Here is a 10709-nt window from a genome sequence, read left to right as displayed (position 1 = left end):
CATAAAATCTTCTGAGAGCCTGCCTGATAGGAGACCAGCTCTAGAGTAGACAAGAACCTCTTCCAATATAATATGGGCTTTAGGCTGACCACGTCTGGCAAGTTTTTTTGCCCCAGGTCTAGCCTTAAGAGAAGCATCAGGGTAGTGATAGGAAAACCAGTTAATTCTTGCAAAAAATGATTTTCAACAATCCCAAGGGGCGACACGTCCCTGTGCCCCAAGAGCTCTGATCCATAAAGAGCTGAGCCAAATGCTTTATGATTGAAAACTTGAAATGCTGGAGAAATAGGTTGGAGTGGGGAGCCTTTATGCATTTTTACAATACCCCCTGAGGTTTGCCTAGCCTGCTTCTAGTTATATGTGATGCCAATTAAAGTGCTCGTTGATGGTTATGCCCAAATACTCGAATGTGCGAATACGCTCCAGGAGAGACCTTAAACAGCAACAACAATTTCTGTCAGAGTGAATCACAAGCAAAACCCAAACTTTGAGGCAATGTATAAAGTATTTATGCAGCACTTCAAACAGTAATAATGTGAAAACACAACAAAAGAAAACTCCTACACCAATGTAGTCAAATAGAGTAAAACTTAATAAATTATTTGAGATCAAAACAACAAAAATCCAATCAGTAGTAAAGGAGATATGCAATTTGAAAGATTAAAGTTAATATAGTGCCTAGAAGCACAAAGCTCCAACTGCGGTTATCTACTGGACCGGGACAAAGCCAAACATTCAGGCCGACTGCGATGGAGCATGAGCTGGATACAGGGGACCAAGGTAGGCCTGCTGAACAAAGCACCTTAAACCCTGGTTTGCCGAGCATTGCGAGATCCTAGTTGAGGATGTATCGTACAGCAGCAGTTCCAGGGAAGCTGCAGGGCTACATTGTGAAGACCTGCGTTATCGCTGAGGATGTCATCAACAAGGGGCCTGCGATGCAAAGTTCTGCATCAAAGCTGCATCACGCACAGGCGGTTTCAAGGATACTATGGCCTGCAAAGAGATGCATCGGCTCTGCTTACAGGATCACAGCTGGGCTGAAAGAGCACCTTTAGGTCCACTTCGAAAGGATTCAGGACTAGGATGGCACAATTTGGGGGGAGACTCACAGCAGACAGATTCCAAGTGACGGGATCAAGATGGTTGGAGCCTTTCTGTCCCTGAGGCTCTCAACAGGATGCCAGCCAATTAGCCCTTGGAGTCTCTCTGGCGGTCCTGTTATAAAGATGTAGGTCCTGTCCTTTTACTCAAGCCGCAGGGCAGAGTAGCAGTCATTATCGCAGAGCAGCACAGCAGTCCTTCTGAGTCTTCCACAGTCTTCCTTCGAGGAAGGTACTAAAGAGTTGGATCTGAGGGTCCATTATTTATACATGGTGCCCACTTTGAATTAGGTGGAGATGGTTCTGGAGGTTTTTACCCCCAGGGGTGTTTGGAATTTCCTGCCTCCCTGCCCTGGCCCCAGCTTGTCTGGGGTCACAACAGATTAGTGTCAAACCCTTTGTGAGTATGCCCAGGCAAAGCCTTTGTGGTGTGCATGTGTGGTAGGTTACAGCTCATCCCCCTTATCAAGTCAGGGATGCCCCATCCTGAAAACACCTATTCTTCTTTGTCTCACTGTTTGGAAGCAATACACAGAGGCCAACTACCAGCTACACCTAGTCGTGTGACCCAGAATATAGGCTGCAGGCACCAAATGGTTAGGACCAGAAAATATCAACTTTCTGAAAGTGGCCTTTTCCAGAATTGTAACTTAAAATCAGACTCAACCATTCAAGAGGGTTTTAAGTTAAAATTCTTTAGACTCCAAACTCAACATTACCATTTGTTCTCAAATGAAAGTTTGCACTTATTAAATATAATAAGGAACCCCATTGATATCCTATGGGAGAGGTAGTAGGCCTTGCAGTAGTGAAAAACGAATTGAAGAGTTTTACACTACCAGGACATGTAAACGTTTAAAATACATGCCCAACCTTTTAAATACACTACACCCTGCACTATGGGCTGTTTAGGGCCCACACAATGGGGTGGTTTATATGTATTGAAAAGGAAGGTTTAGGCCTGGCAAAAGGTTTATTTTGCCAGGTTAAAATGGCAATTTAAGCTGCACAAATAGACTGCATTTGCAGACCTGAATGAGTAGAACAATCAGTGCTGCATGTCCACTAGTAACATTTAATGTACAGGCCCCGTATACATGTAGTACAATTTCACTAGGGATTTCGACATAAATTAAATATGCCAATTGGGTGTAAGCCAATTTAACCATGTTTTAGGGCATGAGTACACACACTATAGAAGTGGTTAGCAGTGGTAAAATGCACAGAGTCTTAAGGCCTGCAAAAATGACATCAGCAAAAAAATGGAGTACTAAGGCAAAGATAACGTTAGGGAAGACCACCCTAAGACTGGCAGGACTAAAACATACCCATACACATAAACAATACACAAATTCACATGCACACACAGACAACGCAAGTGATAATTGTATGATTGTATGACTGATGGTTTCCTTCTGGGAAAGCTTATGCTCACGATAGGAGGCCCGGGTGTGTTATGGTAACAAGCAAAATTTGAAGGCCATAGGCCTAATTGGTTTATTAGGGAAAGATGTGTCAGATGCCCTATGTCTGATCTCTGTATTATGAAATATGACAACAAAGGCAGTAGGATTTATTTATTTATTATTAATAGCATATATTAAGGTAAATAGGTCTATAATGGCAGAGCATTAATGCACCATATTAAAAATATGTAGATAGGCTTTTTATCTATGGAATATCACAGATTCCCTCTACAGGCATGTGCTTTGGTGTTGATTCTTCATTTGACCAACCCTAGGGGCAGAATAGGTAGTACAGTGAAGTTCTGTGCTAGACCCCCTTTTTTGGAGGGTCTGACAGGGGTAATACCAATCCTACATATATGACAGTAAACAGTATGTGGTAATGGAAGAGACCCCTTCAGCAATTGGTTGTGGTGCCCAGTAAGTGACAACATTTTGCCTGATCACATTGCACATCCATCTGAAAATCAGAACACTCCAGAGTCAGGACTTGGGTTTCTTCCTTTATAGGCCCATTTTATAGTTTTTCTTCTCCTTTTTTGAAAAAAGTGGCTTGGTTTTTTAAAGTATACTGCCTTTCCCCTGACAGTGGTACTGGGCCACTCACTGGTCACTCGTTTCATGTGCAGTGCAAGGCAACCCACTTGGTCACTGAATCTAACTCCAGTGGCCATCTTGGAATTATATTGTCAACAGTGAATCATTGTTGTACCATTCCTAGATGACAAACATGTTGCTTCCAAATGTGGAGGTCATGTTGCAACTTTAAAAAACAATGCTCGACATACAATTCCATTGCAAGCCCCAAGAAAGTAGATATTTTCTTGTCTAACCATCCAAGCCTGCCTCTGCTAGGTTGTGTATTCCTTGTCTGGAGTTTGAGTGACAGGGGCTGGGGGATTTCAGGAGACAGGGTGAGTCAGCACAGGGATGAATAGAGAGATCTGAATGTAGATGGGTGGGAGGAGTTGCACCTGTGACCTGAATAGGGATGTGCCTTCCCTCCACAATGCTGGGTCCACCACCTGTGGTGCGTCTGATGTCCCTGGCCTGCACTGTGAAAGGAAAGAAGGAGTCTTGTCAACGAAGTGCTCCAGGACTGACCAAAACTGGTTTGGACTAGGCAAAGGCCTCTCTGCCTTCAGAGAACAAAGAGAAACTGAATATAAATATTGGGACCCAAACCCAAGAACTTTAGATCACTTTTGGGAAACAAGAAGAAACCTTTGCTGAGTAGAGGAACCAGAGAGACTGAGGAGAGACTATCCCTAAGCTTGAGGGATTGGTCTGCAGTGGTTGCCTGACTGCCAAAGAGAGGAGAAAGGGACTTTGTGTGTACTTTATTCAACTTGTGAAGGATATCCAAGGGCTGAGAAAGGGCTTGCCTCCTGCTGAAGTCTCAGGGACAACAGACTTCAACCACCAGCTCCCCAAGAGTTCTTTGGAAGTGCCTGCAGTTGTATTAATGATTGGCATTAGAGTTTCTCCACATAAAGGTAGTGCATTCAGTATTTACAGTGCTCTTATCGTGAAGAGGAGGAAGGGTAGGGTCAATGGTAGTGAATCGGTGAGTGAGGGACAGGGTAAAGGTATAGTGACATATATACATTTGTAGTTACAAAGAACTGGACCTTTCCGGCCTAACATAGGTCAGTTGTTCCCATGTTTACACATAGCTCAAAAGTACAAATTGTTTCAATTATTGTGTTCTTTGAGCTTAAGAGAGGTGGTAGATTATCTATGTTTCAACCCCTAGTCTAAGATGGTGATTGGCTCCTCATGGTGGGGTCTTCATCAGGATCAGGCTAGGAAGACCACTAGTGTAGGGAAGGACGGTCAACGTTCATTCCCTCGTGGGCCAGCAGAAGAAGATCCTGATACTGACTAAAGCTTTGCTGTGGTAGAATCACTACCCCACTAGCCATCCCTGTCCTAATATCCCGGAGCTACTTGAAAGCCCACGAGGGAACGAACGTTGACCTTCCTTCCCTACACTAGTGCTCTTCCTAGCCTGATCCTGACGAAAATCCCACCATGAGGAGCCAATCACCATCTTAGACTAGTTGAAACAATTTGTACTTTTGAGCTATGTGTAAACATGGGAACAACTGACCTATGTTGGCCGGAAAGGTCCAGTTCTTTGTAACTACAAATGTATATATCGCACTATACCTTTACCCTGTCCCTCACTCACCGATTCACTACCATTGACCCTACCCTTCCTCCTCTTCACGATAAGAGCACTGTAAATACTGAATGCACTACCTTTATGTGGAGCAACACTAATGCCAATCATTAATGCTTTGATGTTATATTGCATTTAATACCTGCATACTTGATGGAATTAAATTCCGTTTTTGAATCATATTGAATTTGTAAGCAGTGAATGCTTCTTTCCAGCATATGTGTCTTACAAATAATACTACCACGACCAACTTCATAACATATTGTATTACTGACCCATGGTCGGGTAGGTTTTATGGGCTAACCCCTTTAAAACTCAACACCTGCAGTTGTGTTGGGCTTTCTGAGGGAGTGCGTGTCTCAAGGAGCTGGAAGTGCGACTCACGAAGAAAAAGCATGTCGCCTCCGCAGCCGCTGTCGTCGCATCACTGAACAAGGGTGTCGCCGCTGTAGCTCTTGCATCGCATCGCAGAAGCGTCTCGCATCACCGGAGAAGCGTGTCGCCACCGCAGCCGCTGTCGTCACATCACAGAACAAGGGTGTCGCCACTACAGCTGTCGCATTGCCTCGCAGAAGCGTCTCGCATCACCAGAGAAGAGTGTCGCTGCCGCAGCCGCTGTCGTCGCATCATTGAACAAGGGTGTCGCCGCTGCAGCTGTTGCATCGCATCGCCGAAGCGTCTCGCATCACTGGAGAAGCGTGTCACAGGGCCTGTTGCGGCTCAGAAGAATTGTTGAGTCGCCGCACAGCCGTCGGGCGTGCATGCATCGTGTCGCATCAAGAAGATGCCATCCTTGTTTCATTGCACCAGATCTTCATCGCATCACGGCATTGCGGGCCGCATCGCCACAGAAGCGCAGTAAGAAACCGATGCATCACCGTTCCTACGTGTAAGGAACTGACGCATCACATTCCCTGCAACACTTTCGTTGTATAGCGTTATGCATCCAAAGGTACATTGAACTCAAAGTGTCGCATTTTAACATCTAAAGAGAACTAAGCTAATTATACCATTTGAAGTACAGTATTGTGGATTTTTGTCATTTGTAGTCTTGTGTTAAGTCTATATAAAGAATACTTATTTTTAATATACAACTTGTGTGGTGTCCATCTGTAGTGTTGTCACTGAGTTACTGTGTGTGTTCACAAATGCTTTACACACTGCCTCTGAGATAAGCCTTTCTGCTCGTGCCAAGCTACCAAGGGGGTGAGCAGGGGTTATTTTAGGAGTGTACCCCCTTACCCTGACTAGAAGCAAGGGTCCCTATTTGTCAAAGGTACCTATCTCTGCCAACTAGAGACCCCCAAATCTAACAACTCCAGATGCCATGAGTGGTGCACTTAGGCAGCACCAGATTCCTCTCAGCGGCAATCTTGAGGGTGGAGTTCTCTGTTTGGAGAACTGGCTTCATCGCCGCGCATTGAAGCTTGACCCCTCACCACTCGCACGGCTACAACCAGCCATGCCTCTGCCCCCTGGTTTAAAAAAGCCCTTAGAAAGAGCAAAAGTGCATGTTAACGTTTGGAGAGAGTGTGACGAATTAATTTCAATCCAGAGGACAAAACTAGCTCCAAACAGGCCCTCAAAGCCCACTATAACAATTTTCGCGAGGGAAAAAATATTTCTTCTCAAATTCGAGTTAGCCAGGAACAAGAGTAAAGAAATCTTTAAAATTAGAAAAAATGTATCTTCCCCTAGTGCGGTGGACAGTCCGTTTACCCCCACCAGTGAGTGGACTAACCATCTTGCGTGTTTTTTTCACGATAAAATTAAAATTATTCCAAATTCCTTTGAGACTCCGCTCCTGGTGAAGGAAGTAATGACAGGGCCGTCACCCCCTGCCAATCGTGTGACAGGCCCCTTCCTCAACCAGTTTCCTTCAATTCCCCTGGAAAATTCTCTGGAAATAATAAAAACCCTTAAGTCAGGCTCGCCTCGGATCCATGTCCAGCCAAAGTACTGTCATCTATAGCTGGGATCATAAATCCAGCCATCAATCAGATTTTGAACACCTCCCTGCAAAAGGGGCAGGTGCCAGATAGCTGGAAAAATGCAAAAATTCTCCCTCTACTAAAGAAGCCTTCAGCAGACCCTCTGGTGGCCTCCAATTATAGGCCGCTATCATTACTTCTCCTTTTTTCCAAAGTTTTGGAAAAATATGTGAATTTAGTCACCACCGAATATGTGGAAATCAACCATGTACTCCATCAGAGTCAGTCGGGTTTTAGAGCGAATTTTAGTACAGAAACAGTCCTATTGGAAGTCTCCGGAGCTATTAAAGAAACACTAGATAGAGGGGGAAAAGCAGTGCTTCTACTGCTGGACCTCTCCACGGCCTTTGATACCGTGCCCCATGACCGGCTCTTGCAGAGGCTCCAGGAGTGCGGCGTTGGTGGCACGGTATTCAAGTGGTTCTCTTCCTTTCTAAGAGACCGACAGCAAACAATTTGGTCCCCTCCCTTTGCGGCTCCCATCCCCCCCATGAAGGTAGGGGTCCCTCAGGGATCCATCCTGAGCCCAACACTTTTTAATGTTTATATGGCTCCCCTTGCGATTCTAACCGAGGCTCACAGCGCTAAAATAGTATAATATGCTGATGATACGCAATTCTGTTCACCTGTGACAAGGGTGCCGACTTTAGAGGTGGCGAGATTAACATTTGCCTGTCTGAGGTTTTCTCCTGGCTAAGGTGGAATCAATTAAAGTGCAACCCGGAGAAATCGGAGATAATTTTCTTCGGGCTCTCACCATGTGAAGAGTGGTATAAGTGGTGGCCTTAGGATATGTCCCTCCCTGCAGCTTCAGTAAGCACTGTGAAGAACTTAGGAGTCAAACTAGATGCTAACTTATCTATGAAGGCTCAGATCCAAACAGTTGCCGGTACCTGCTTTGGCCTGCTAAAAATGTTAAAAAACTTTCTTCCCCTGCTGCCAGTTAAGTACAAGAAGACTGTAATCCAAGCCCTGACTGTATCAAGGCTGGACTATGTCAACGTCTTGTATCTGGGCCTACCGGATTATCTATTAAAACACCTGCAGGTGGTCCAGAATGCAGCAGCCAGAGCAATTCTCATGGTAGGACCCAGAGCGCGAATGTCTATCCATCTGAAGTCCATGCACTGGCTGCCGGTCCATAAGAGGATTCAGTTTAAAGCTCTGGTCCTGGCTTTCAGGGCCCTACATGATACTGGAGCCTTCTGAATCAGGAAAAGGATTCAGCACTACATGCAGTGAAGAGCCCTGAGATCTTCATCGCAGCTTCTGATGACCACCCCTAAGTTTTCCCACTCCCGACTGGGCTGTCGATCCTTTCAAGTCCTGGCCTCCCGGTTATGGAATTGTCTTCCATTTTCCCTCAGGCAGGTGCAAGATCTGCTTATCTTCAGGAAGCAGCTGAAGACTTGGCTTTTCCTGATATAGTATTGTCTTCTGCTCCTTTCTGTGATAGTGCTGATGTCTGTCTCGAGGTCTTTTAGCGCCGGGACACTCTGTGGAGTAGCTGTGCGCTCTATAAGTACCTATTTACATTACATTACATTACTATACCAGCTTGTACCGTGCACATATCATAAACACATCCTGTCCATCTTAGGCATACCACCACCACTGCAGATCACCATTACTGTGCATATAAGGTCCAACCCAGACAATGGGTTACCACAACTAAGAGCGGCATCTGCGGTCCTGCTACCTGTACTGCGGCAACTGTCTTTCCCTGCCCTGGCTCTTGGGCCACCTCCCCACCTACCACAGGGAATGTGGTAATGTTGTGGATGTTCCTTCCTCCTCCAGGTCTCAGGGGGCTCCGTAAAGATCTCACCCTGTCCTAGCACCAAGATCTGGTGTTCCCAAGTATGCAGAGGTATGGGGGGTCACACACGGTCCAATTTGGTGGGGCAACCTCCCTCTGCCACCCTGTTTATACACAAGTAGTAGGCAGACACCTACGAACATGCCGGGCAGCTGTCAATAAGCAAGGCAGACACACCATGGTCAGTGCATTGAGGCAGCCCCTCCCGCGACCGCCCCTTCCTTCTTGCCACAGTACCGGCTTCCTCAGGGAGGGCAGGGCCCACAGCGTCAATGCCGGCCGTGCTGGGATTGGCTTTTCCCCTCCGGCGGATCTCTTCTTTCTCTGGCTCCCTTGGCAGCTTCCAACGCCGCCCTGCCATGATGGGAGCCGAACAGGGCTGCCGGGTCTACAATATGACCCCTGCTGTATAGCAATCTGGAGCCCGCAAGGCCCCTGTCCCTTCCGGTTGCGGTGGGCTCCGCCTCATCCTGACGTCACCAGTAAATTCCAGGCCGGGATTCCGTGCTACTTGTGTGCTTCCTCGCAGCCCGGGGCCACGTAGCAGAGCCCCGGCTGCAGAACTGCAGAACCAAATGCAGGCAACAGAGGAGAGTGCAGCACTGCCCCCTCTGTGGAGCAAAAAGCGCTCCTCTCGGCCAGGACTGATAGAGTACCCTCCTTGGGCACCCAACCGTACAGAGCTCTCAAATCACGCTCTGCCAACAGGAAAATATGAAGCGCTCTGCCTGCGCTTGACCATGGCAACAGTTGGAGGGAACATGAAGCGCTATGGTTTCTCCAGCACAGGGGCAGAGAACAGGGCACAGGCTGGCCAGCACACAGGGCCCATTAGCAGAGGGCAGTTCCATCAGCGACCGAGCAGGCAGTAGCTTAGTCCCAAACGGCGTTTCCTCCTGGCACACAGCAGTCCACCCACTGTCTACTCTACCCTCTCATGGGGTCACAGCCCCTATACTTATAGTACCAAGGTCTTTGTTCTGGGGGGCACTTCAACCACTATTTAAGTGCACAACACTCTTATTCACATCTTCAGCCCCGGACCCAGACACACCACAGGGAGTGGAGCCAGCATCGTGAAAGGCAGGCACAGCCCTATTCAGGTGCAGGTGCAACTCCTCCCACCTCTCCAAATGCAGAGCAGGCCTATTCAGGCTCAAGAGAAAACTCCTCCCCCCTACTCTAAATTCAGCCAAGGTCTATTCAGCCAATCGCTGAGTCACCCAGGAAAGGCAGCACACACCTCAAACCCCCCCCCCCTTGTGACTGGCTGGATTGAATGCACATCGCCTCTCCCCTGTCAGTCATAACCAGACGGTCAATACACATCCAGGCAGGGCCTAAAGACACATAAGCATACAGAAATGCCCACTTCTAAAAGTGCCATTTCTAAAATAGTAATAATAAATTTGCTTTCACCAATATGCAGGATTTACTCACTACAATTCCAAACATATCAAACATGATCACGCTACCCCTCTCAGATCAGAAATTACCACTGAAGCACATATCATAGAATTCCCAATGCAACCCTATGAGAGGGCAGCCTCACAGCAGTGTGAAACCAAAATAGGCTGTTTGTCACTACCAGGACATGCCACACAGTTGTGCCCTACCTTGTACCTAAACTGCCCCCTGCCCATATGGCTAGCTAGGGCCTACCTTATGGGGGACTTATATGTAGCAAAAGGGGAGTTGCAAACGTGGCAACCACTTTATATGCCACCTCATGGTGGCAGTAAACTGTGTGCGCAGGCCCTGCAGTGGCAGAGGCCTGGGACAGGTTTGAAAGGCTACTTCGGTGGGTAGTGCAAGCAGTGCTGCAGGCCCACCAGTAGCATTTAATTTACTGGCCCTGGGTATATGGGATACCACTGTACAAGGGACGTACAGGTATATTAAATATGCCAAACAGGTGTTGACCAATCTTACCAAGTTTACAAGAGAGAACACACACACTTTACCACTGATCAGCAGTGATAAAGTGCCCAAAGTCATAAAACCACCAACAATGCAGGAGGAAGGCAAAAAGTTCTGGGATGATCCTGCAAAAAGGGCCAAGTTCAACAATTGTTTCATATAAGATTGCCTGATTCTCCACATAGCCAACAGAAATTGTGAAACTGCGAATACTACACAATGACT

This window comes from Triturus cristatus, chromosome 1_1, assembly GCF_964204655.1.
Source record: "Triturus cristatus chromosome 1_1, aTriCri1.1, whole genome shotgun sequence".
Taxonomy (NCBI): domain Eukaryota; kingdom Metazoa; phylum Chordata; class Amphibia; order Caudata; family Salamandridae; genus Triturus; species Triturus cristatus.
The sequence above is the reverse complement of the archived record's forward strand: the minus strand, read 5'-3'. Positions refer to the sequence as shown.